Source organism: Lactuca serriola, chromosome 6 (genome assembly GCF_051521515.1).
Source record: "Lactuca serriola cultivar US96UC23 chromosome 6, Lser_US96UC23_V15, whole genome shotgun sequence".
Classification (NCBI taxonomy): domain Eukaryota; kingdom Viridiplantae; phylum Streptophyta; class Magnoliopsida; order Asterales; family Asteraceae; genus Lactuca; species Lactuca serriola.
Window position 1 is genome coordinate 59,846,981 of NC_136413.1, and position 9,051 is coordinate 59,856,031.

At 42.6% G+C, this 9,051-nt stretch overlaps 1 long non-coding RNA gene across 1 annotated transcript; it reads right to left on the reverse strand.

Annotated features, from left to right (window-relative positions):
- Window positions 1–665: 665 nt before the first annotated feature.
- LOC145059270 (uncharacterized) lies at window positions 666–2,836 on the reverse strand. Its single transcript, XR_013686722.1, has 2 exons — window positions 2,493–2,836; window positions 666–2,179 (listed from the first exon to the last, which is right to left on the reverse strand). It is a non-coding gene; the product is annotated as an uncharacterized LOC145059270 (long non-coding RNA).
- Between the last annotated feature and the right edge of the window lie 6,215 nt (window positions 2,837–9,051).

The window sequence follows — 9,051 nt, forward strand, 5'->3', positions numbered from 1 at the left end:
AAAGCCACCCAGGTTGTGGCTAAGCAGAAGGCAGCTGGGAATAAGCCCAAGGCCATGCTCTAAGATATACACGACAAGTGAAAAGAAGAAAAATACTTCCATTAAGGAATGGTTAAAATGAAGGTACCCAAGAGACCCGAACCAATATTGTGAGTTTCAAAAATGTTAATGACATTCAACCAAAAGTTACAACGGATTTAGAAAAGAGAAGGAGCAACACGAAGAAGTTGGATGGAGAGATAACGACCACATGAAAAAAAAAATACCTTGAAATACTCATGATAATGGGTTGGCACGAAGAGACGAGAAGAGGAAACCACTCGAGAATTAAGAGAAATGACGTAGAATTCGGAGACGAGGACCCATTCATCGAGTCATACCGGGGCGACGGGCCCTGGTCGTTTACGAGTGGATCGGAAGCACTCTAGGCGATACGATCCAAAATAAAAACTAAATATAATTTAGTATCGCGCAATGTCCAAACCGACCTCAGGGCCGACTATAGGCGATACGACCCAAGATAAAAAACTAAGTACAACTATGTAGCATGCAATATCCAAACCAACCTTAGGTTCGACTCTACGTGATATGAACCAAAATAAAAACTAATTAAGTACAACTTAGTACCATGCAATATCCAAACTGTCCTCAGGTTCGACTCTAGGTGATACGACCCAAAATAAAAACTAAGTACAACTTAGTACCGCGTAATGTCTAAACCGACCTCAGGGTCGACCCCAGGCGATATAGTCAAAAAAATAAAACCTAAGCATAATTTAGTATTACACAATTTACAAATCATCCTCGAGGTCGACCCAAGGAAACACAAAAGGGCAAGTTCGGATGACTCGACCCTGAACTAGGATTAGAAACAAGCATAATAGCAACATGGCCAAATAACCATATCTCAAATATGATAACTCATTACGTTATAAACAATTTGATTCGAGATCACGTAGTAAATGAACTAACTTAAGGCCTTCAAAAAATCATCACGACAAAAAACCTAACACAAATAGACAAATCTTCACCATGAACACCTTCATATACCTGACCTCCCGCTCGAATCGCCAACCAGCTCCACTAGGCCTCGAGACTAAACCAACTCCTTCAAATCTGCCACACTCACATGACCCTTGTTCAAATCTTTTAGAAAAGAATACTCCTTGGTCAGCAGTGCCTTAAAGCAATTGTGAGTCATACTCAGGGCATTCGGATAAACATATATCGAAACTGTACATGGGAAAGATACTTGCTCATCTCCGTGTAACCCTTGTGTAAATTGTACTAAGCGTGAGCAGATTGAACCTTAACATTACCCTGTCCATACTCTAAAGAACACAAGAGATGAACCAGAGACACGAAAATACCTTTTTTCATCAACCACTAAACCTCAAACAAGTTGTGTTCCAGTAGACGAAGGCGCCTCTCAAGGTCTTCCGATAGGACAAATTTGCCACCCTCTAATTAGATCAACCGACCATCAACTTCCAAAACGACAATCCGAAGATGTTGTACTTGACTGCATAGTTCACTCACCTCAGCCTTGAAAGAAAACGAGCTACCCTTAGCATCAACCAACTTGTGCCCCAACAAATACTCTGTTTTCTCTTTCTCTTCCATCAATTGTTGAAGATCTTCCTCCAATTTATGAACCACGCTTTGATTTTCTTATTCCAATAAACGCATATTTTCCTCCAAAATTGCCACCTTCCCACGACTCAAGTTCACACAAGTTACTTCTTGCTCCAAAGATAGTTTATCGGCTATAAATTATTAGTTCTCAGCCTTGACTTCAGCTAGTTTGCGGCGAAGATTAAAGTTATCGGATTCCAGAGACTGCACATGGAGAAGATTCACTTTCAACTGGTTGGAAAAAGAATAAATCTTGGATTCAGCTGATGATTTATGCTCCAAACAATGTAATATTTCATCAATGGAAGCCCTAATTTGTGACAGATCTTCATTTAACCTCTTCTACAACGTGACAGTAGACATTTCCTTTAAAAGAATCACCTTGTTCTCTGGAGATGCAACAAGACCAGAAAAAATCCATAGTTTGATTTAGGGGAGAATCAACAATGTTTATAATATGATGGGAAAGACTCGGATCCGGAAAAGTGATCTGGTTGTGACAAACTACTTGCTAAGATAGGATGGTTGTTCTTATGAGGGTTGCCTGCAGGAGGGTCAACAGATTTAAGCACAAGCATTTGTTTATTAGAAAAAGGATCTGAGAAATCATCTGGTAATTAATCTGACAAAGTAGGGCCATTATCTTTCGAATAAGATCCAGGTAAACCATAAGTAACCTCAGCATCAGAAAAACGAATATTGACAAAAGGGACATGAAATCGATCAGATAAGCCAAAAATAAAATCATCGACAACATTACCAGAAGAATTCAAAAACACCAAAGTAATTGAAACCTTGAAGGTTGTCGAAGATAAGTTTGAATTAATAAAAGTAACATCTAGCATAGAGGATTTTACATTCATATTAAGCTTGGATTGATTCAAGGGCATTGGAATAACTTCAGGGCCTACCACTACTTAGGGAAGAGTCTGAATCCTCTTGGAAGGTCCATGGGAAGGTCCTTTGGTGAACTCCCTTACCTTGTGTCTCTGTCTAAATGTATCAGAGGAAGCGCCGTCCTCTGGAAGGAGTATGGGATAAAGACTCTTAATTCGAAATGACTTCAGCCCCAATGGTCTCCCCTTGGAGATAAAAAATTTGATGAATATCTATCGAATTCCCAGGTGGATGATGCCATGAAAGTTTTTTTAACTTCAAGTCTTCAACTCACCTTTCGGAGACTCCCGTTTCAAAATGGATAAAAGAAGGACCTATTTATCTTTGAAGGTTAAAATAGGCCTCTTATTGTCTGATATTGTCATAACTATATACATATATTTAGGCATTACTGTAATACATTTAAGCTATATTTTGGTAAAATAAAAAGGTATTTGGTATTATAATATTGTATTTTTATCCAAGCAGGACATTCTTAAGGAAAAGGGACTGAAATTGATGAAAGTTGGATACTTGGGGGGACAGGTGCTGAAATTAGGAGAAGAAGGATGAAAAAATCGAGCAAATGGAATTTCCCATGACATGGGCATTTGATTCCAACGGTGTGGCGTAAAGAATCTTCGTGAATCCTTTCGTTAAACTCTTTTCACAATGTGACACATTTCTTGTCACGTCGTGACCACATGTCAAAGTTAGAATCTTCTACGACTTTCACCGATTCCTTGGCGCATATAGGATGACCATGACTCCCACGCTGTGGCGACCAAATTTTGAAAAGTATAAATATCGATCTTTTAATCGAAATTAGGAGGTTAGAAGTAGATACCTGCAATTGAAAAGCAAAAAAAACACCTTCTAAGAACCCTTAGAAGGTAGAAGAAGATTAGATATCAATAGATCAAGATATTGGAGAAAGAATACCACGTCATTCATTTGGTTTGCTTAGTCTTAATAATGTTTAGTCTAGTTTCCTATATGATTATGTGTTTTTCTTCTGGAATTATGGGCTAAAACCATAAACTTTCAGTCAGAGAAGATGAACCCTAATTTTATGAGTTAGCTTCTTGTTTCATGAATTTAATGAAGTTGGTTTAACTTGTGTTCGGTAGATCAATATCTAGTATCTTAAAAGTTTCAATCTTTGTTGCTTAGATTGAAAGTTTTGTGTAGTTAAATGATCGCTTTGATTTCATGAACTTGTTTACCTAGTTCTTTATGAATCTTAAATTACTAGAGCTAAAGATTGACTAAATCCAAGATTAGGTAATGAAGATAGCTACTTTAACTGTGCTAGAGAGCATAATTATATCATAATTTGTGTTTTGGTTATTTTTCTAGATTGTAGATAATTAATCTTAGATTTATCACTCATAGCCCAATAATCTTAATCAATTTAGTGTCCCACTTATGTAAGTCCATTTCCTAGTTGTTCATAACTTGGTCAAAATGTTAGGAGATTAGACCAATACTTCTAATAAATTTTATATTGGTAAGGAACTGAAATTAATCCATGTATTGAAACTAACCATAGGAAGAAGGGTCATTCAAAGCTAAACGAAAGTGTATTTATTCTCTTTATTTACAATCTTTTTTGGTTATTAGCTTGTGTTAGTTTTTAGTTGTTTGAGTAATTACGTTAATCTGAAGTTACAAAATCAGATAAAACCCGCCACTTTTTGTTGTTTTTCTTAGTTTAACCTTTAGTAATTACTTTATTAATTAAATATTGTTCCATGTGATCGACAACCAACTTACTTTACTATCTTATAGTTCGACTAGGTACACTGCCTAGGTACGTTTTAGCTAGTTAAGTTTTGTTAGGTTTATAAATTAAAAACTAGTAGGTAATAATCTGCATACTGTTCTAGCCCTCTAGGGGTTCCGAACTCTATCTCCATCATACATACTCAATCCTGGCCTGATCCCAGGCCCTCCACAATCAAATGCCCTAGGTCTGTATCCCGCCCCGCATGCCTGCCACTTACTCATACCAGCCTACGCTCTTGGCTGACAGAACACTGCTGAATCCCAAACAGCTAAACAACCTCACATGCTCTTCGATCTTCCAGAGAATTTTCCAATTCTCCCCCACTTAGGGCACTGACTATCAACCACCGGTCGCTATCACCGACCTCCCAAAACAACCCTGCACAAAACCAACACTTACACACGGACTGATTCCCACTAGCACTAACAACCTTCAAAAAATCACATATCAACATCGATCGACCCGAGCTCAAAAAAACCTCAATCTGCGGCTAACCACTCCTCATAATGCAGATGCTACCTGGCATTCAGACCAACGCCAGATTTCCACTAATAACCCCCATGAAGGATAACCAACGAAATTCCCAACACTAACCCATAACCAAACCATAACTCTCAAAGAACAACGAATACCGCACCAAAAATCACACAATGAGGCTAGCAGATAAACAATACTCCACAATAACCATAAGATAAACAAGACATCAAGAAAGAAACATACCCGCGGCTGCATCCGGCTATGCTCTGACCTCCTCTGCTGCAAGCTGAAAAGCACGACCCTGAGCCCTTGGGGGCTCCGCTCCACCCTGACCTCCACCTGTGATCCTCAAAGTGGCCAGTGTTGGAGCCTGCACTGGTCCTGCAGCAAGTTGTGGATAGTTGACCCTCAAATGTCCAACCTGATGACAATGATAACAAATCCTCAAATCCGGAACCGGCGCTGACTGCCGACAATCCCTCGCATAGTGCCCCTCCTTTCCGCACTTGCAGCATGCACCACCGGACCTACAAACTCCGGTGTGACTCCTCCCACACTTCCCACAAGTGTGGCTACTCAGATCTCCCACTCTAGAATCAACGGTCTTGGACCGTTTTGGGTCGGTTGCGACTGCACCAGAGCCTGCCTCAGCTCACGCAACTGCAACTCAATCTCTAACTCATGCCGTCTGGCGGCCTCCTGCAACTCCAACAAAGTCTCGCACCTTTATGTAGACACAAACTGTCTGATATCCCTCTTGAGCATGCTCAGATATCAAGACATCTGAGCCTGCTCCGAAGCGAACTCATGGCAGAACATCGCCCTCTCAGTGAACATCCTGGTGATCTCAATCACCGACTCCGAACCCTGCTTCAGCTCAAGGAACTCCTGAGCCAATCTCTCTCTCTCAACTCGCGGAACATAACAAGTGCTGAACATCTCTCTGAACTGATCCCATGAAACCGCAGCCCTCTGTGCATCCGAATATGACCCCATGGTCAATCTCCACCAATCCTTCACCCCGAGCCTTAACAGGTTCAGAGCACACCTCACCCTCTGATCAGCAGGGCATGAACACGTGAAGAAACACCCCTCCACGTCTGATAACCATCTCATAGAAACAATCGGGTCCTGAACTCCATCAAAGGTGGGAGGCTTCGTATTATTGAAGTCCCGATACTGAAAACCCCGACCAGCTCCTCCCCCTACCGCTGCTACAGCCGCTGTAGCCACCGCCGCAGCCGTCTCTATGAGAGCTGTATAGCGCTCATCAAAATACTCAACCATGGCGGTCTTGATCGACCCAAACAGTTCCGGCAACTCAGCCCGGAACAACGCAGCAATCTCATCACACGGGATCTCACGAATCCTCGCATCCAACTCGCATGTGCTCATATGACCAATAACCCCGGGCGGTACTGACCCGCCCGGAACTCCCACTCCTGTTCCCGATCCTGACCCGGATCCACTCCCAGCATGCCTCGGAATCTCCATACTGAGAAACACCACAAAATCTCAGATTCTTCCCACTATCCCGGGAACCAACTCTCAATCCAACCCTAGAGGTCATGGTTTCCTTGATACGCGTATGGGTCCTGTGCTTTCAGTAGTACGGGCCCATACTACCTTCCACACCTACCCATATTTGTATGAAGTATTACCACAACACCCTAGTGAAAACATGCATAACAAACGCTCAACCCTCGCTGCTAGAGGAACATAGGAAATCTCCCACAAGGAAACCCTAGGCTAACAGACATCATAAATCAGGCAACATTATCATGAAATCCTGAAGATCCCTAGCCTAGCAATAGCATGTTGTTCTATCAAAGCTCAAAAACAAATATCATGTATGGTATTTTGGGGTTACTTACTGGCTCCGGCTGATCGTACCTCCGCGTCCTCCTTTTTCTCATTTTGAAAACCGTTTTAAATTCTCTTTTGAAAACCCTCCTCGATTTGAGACTGGAGTCACACGAGTGTTCCTCCAATTCACTCAAACCAAGGCTCTGATACCAACTTGTAATGACCGAAAAATTCCAACCAATTTAAATTTTTCAAAAACAATCCGGTTTCATTAAATTATTACAAAAAGGTTTTCAATACAATTCATTTAGAGTATTCCCAAAATCACATCACAACATAAACATGAGGAGCGGTACGATCACGCCTTCACCTTGCTACGGTCTCCTGAAGAACCTGAAAAACATTAAACCACAACTGTAAGCCCGAAAGCTTAGTGAGATATCCCCAAAATACCAACCACACATACGCCCTTCCAGGCTACGACCTTCCGGTCCAAATCATAACGCCTTCCGGCCCATAACATAGTGCCTTCCGGCCCATATCATACATAGCATACATAACATAACAGTACACAGAACAGCCATGCACTTCGGGTCTACTGTGAGATTGGTCCGCCGCACCGGCCAACAGTCCACCTGGTCCACCCTCGGAGTCTAGCCATATACATCGAGTCTACAGTGTGATTGGTCCGCCCGCATCGGGCCTACAACCCACCTGGTCCACTCTCTGAGTCTACAGTATGACTGGTCTGCCCGCACTGGGCCTTCAGTCGGCCTGGTCTACTCTCCGAGCCTCGGCACGTCTGGTCCGCCCTCTTGGGGCCTACAGCCTATCCGGACCGCTCGCTGGGCCTTCGGGACAACTGGTCCGCCCTGGGTATCTAGGCCTACAGCACAAAGCAGGACCCATCTCAACCCAACTCCAGTCCAAACAACCATGTGCACATAAACATACAATCATATAAGAATTCACAGTCAACAAGCCGATCAAACAGATCACATAACATATCATCATCCTAACCAGGATACCGACCTAACCGGTCACTAGCATAACATCACCCTACATATCAGGGAACCGACCTTAACCAGGTCTCTAACATATACCATCCTAGCTACCAGGATGCAAACATATCAAAGCAATAACATAACAACAAATACCCGGATCTCAATCCGATAAAGGGCCGGCCTTGGTTCCTTAGACCCTGTCGATATAGTGAGGATAACTCACCTCGCACTGCCGAAACTCTGAACTGAAGAGCAGGTTCTCGAATCACCAACTCACCGCAAATCCCGAACTAGCCATCAACAAAATAAACATTAGGCCAAGCATACATCCACTTATCGGGCCAAGGCCAAAGTCCAAATCTTATACAAAGTCCAATATTGGCCCAATTTACCAAATTGGGCCCACCTCACCAAATGGGCCTAGATCCAAGGTCCATAACAATAATTGGGCCCAAAACACTCTATCCATAATTTCCAGACTTGGCCCATAAACCAACTACCCACAAACGGCCCAAACTCTAAGGCCCAATATTAAGGTCCAATCAGGGGGAGTAAGCTGGGCGTACCCTCCTTGGTACGCGGGGCGTACACACTAAAACGCAGCTGAGGATCGGGGCCCTGACCCGCTACGCGGGGCGTAACTACGCTACTCATAAAGTCCTTATAACCTCTTAATGGCTTAAGCTCTTAAGCCCAAACTTCAGATCCCTAGGCTAAATACGCCAAAGATTCATAAAGTCTCAAACTTTATCACTTGGGACGTCTAAAAGCTCTTAATCTAAGGTCTTAATCCATTAAGACCTATATATCTCACACATGGAACAACTACAGCCCTTGGGACCTCATTTTTCTCACTCAAGACCTCTCCAAAGGTCTAAAAGGACAGATAATTTCGGCCAACACAAAGCATGAATCAAGATGAGAACTTTGGGACAAGAAAGATACTAAAACTTCACAACACTTAGATCTATGCAAAATAAATGGCAAGCAAAGAAGCTTTATACCTCAAATAAGCTCCAAAGGATGATATCTCTTCAGATCTACAAGCTCCAATCGTTCCTTTCCTTCTTTGACAACTTCTCCTTTCTTCTTCTAGCTTTTCTTTTGCCAAAATGAGCTTTCCAAGGCCAAACACACCCAACAATGGAGGGAATACGGGTTTCTAAGGTTTCTAAGGTTAAGGGTGAGCTTAAGGAGGCTAGGGTATGAACCAACATGTTCCTTATATAGTGGCTGACCCTAATTTTAGGGTTTTTGAACTCTGAGAGTACGCTGGGCGTACCTCTAGTACGCTGGGAGTACTCAGCCTTGCACCCGCGTCCATATACGCCTTACGCTGGGCGTAATCCCAGCTTACGCTGGGCGTACTCGGTGAGTCCCCAAATTTCATACTTGCCCCTCATTTTCCACTCTTCCCACAAGATGACCAAAATATCATTTCTCTTAAATCCCGGGGACTCACAA